Genomic DNA, 1,949 nt, shown 5'->3' on the forward strand with positions numbered 1-1,949 from the left:
GAGTTGCCTTGTGCCCAGATCTACCTTCCATGTTTAGAGGCTTTATTAATCTATAATAAGGACAATATCCACATGTCTAGATTATTATGCTACATGCCATGAAACCCATTCAACATCTGGGCCCATGCTATTGGTGGAAAATGGATCACACAAAGAACTTTACAGATGTGCTGATAAAGTTACATTCTTTTAAAAAAAATTTGATGGCCAAAAACCCGCTGAAAAGTAGTGTATTGAAGGCTTAGCTGTATAATAAGACCAGAACCATTCAAGAATCATTTGCACCTAGAAGAGAGGTTTTTGGAAAAATAACCTTGTATGTGTTATTCAACTTCTGTAACATTTTAGATGTGTGACTTGTGTTTGTTAACTCATGTTTTGCATGCAGGTTGTGTCGGAGGTGGTGACTCCATCCTAAAGGAGCTAATTGAACTATGTGAAACTGGGATACAGTCAAGTCATCACATTCACAAATTGACCTCATCAACATGTATGATCTTTTGACAATCTTTATTGCAGCATGACATGAGGCTTGCATGGTCTTGCAGGGGGAGGGCATGTTGGAAATAGAGGTGCTAACATTGGGCAAAACAGCTCTAAGCTTGACCAAAAAGGGACCTCTCATAAGATCGAAGGTCAGCACCTAATCCAACAGCCTACAGGTAAAATCATGGAAGATTTTTCAAGCCCTCCCAACCTTTGAATAGCTTCTATAGTAAATGTTTTTCTCTTTGAAAATTTTTAATAGTATGTATAACTGTGATGCAATAATTAGTATGTAAAGGCTGAGTGATGTGCCACTGTCAGCAAGTATGCTCCTTGCTTACAGCACAGAAAGAAAGGAACAATGGGAGATGCTTTTATCGATGTTCATCCAACAACTGTGACTTCTTTTTGTGTGTATTTGAACCTTGTAATTTGTAGTCTTCAATTTTTTTTGTAAAATTCTCAACGATTCATTTTCTTGATTAGATTAGATATGTTGTAGGTGGGAACCTCCAGCATCAGGCCATGTCAATGCATCTGACATTCCAACAAACACAAGCCACGCTAGCCAAGCCCAACAAAGAGGCAAATTATAGACAAGGGATTTTGATTGTGCTATAGTGATCACATGAGTACTTTTGGGCACCATTTTGGTCTCAAGACAGATCTTTGAATGCCCCATGTTGATGAAGAAGGTGGGATTTGGTTTGTTGTTGTAGATCAATAGTAGGCATGTGTCTCGATGGCTTGTTTTAATCAACATTAAATATGCTGGTATTGATTTGTTCATGGTTAAGGGTCTCACTATAAAAGAGTATGTTTATGATGGTGGAACATGGACGTTGGATGGTTTGTGTAGGCCGAGCCTATTGCTAACAGTGGGCATCATTTTATGGAGCATGAAAGGCATGATGACATTAGGGAAAATTTGGACTCAAAAAGGGGCCTTGTAAGAGATCCCTTGGGATGGTGATGTGGACAAAGCAAGCCAATAAACTCACATATAATATTGGAGGGTACGTGCGTCATTTTTGAGTTCTTTATTCCATTGACTGACATGTAGGGTGTTTTTTAATTCAAAACAATGCCTCTTAAGTATAGTTTTTTATTCCCACTATGGTGCCTTATTTTATTGAAAAAAGACACCACTCTCTTTCTTCATTACACTTTTGAATGTAACCAAGCCAACTTTGCTTACCAAACTTGAACCGAACTTCGTCCCTGCAACCCATCATCTTGCATTGTCTCCCTCATTGTCTTCCCGACTCCACAACCACAACCACTCCAAATCCGAATTGTTTTGAGCGGGAGGTTTTTGATTTTCTCTTCTTCTCAAGGCGGTAAATTTTGAAAAAGGATGGAAAAGTATTTGTTCTTTATGTGCCATACCTGCTTGTGCATGAATAACAATCCCATTTCTTACCTTTTTCAAGTGAGGGTTGTGCTTACAAGTATTCTGTACA

At 38.6% G+C, this 1,949-nt stretch overlaps 1 long non-coding RNA gene across 1 annotated transcript; it reads left to right on the forward strand.

Annotated features, from left to right (window-relative positions):
* The first annotated feature begins 278 nt into the window (after positions 1-278).
* Positions 279-1,688, forward strand: LOC147633963 (uncharacterized). Its single transcript, XR_015266952.1, has 3 exons — positions 279-662; positions 989-1,181; positions 1,346-1,688. It is a non-coding gene; the product is annotated as an uncharacterized LOC147633963 (long non-coding RNA).
* The last annotated feature ends 261 nt before the right edge of the window (positions 1,689-1,949 follow it).

Source organism: Cibotium barometz, chromosome 11, assembly GCF_041138505.1.
Source record: "Cibotium barometz isolate CiBa-2024 chromosome 11, ASM4113850v1, whole genome shotgun sequence".
NCBI classification, from domain to species: Eukaryota; Viridiplantae; Streptophyta; class Polypodiopsida; order Cyatheales; family Cibotiaceae; genus Cibotium; species Cibotium barometz.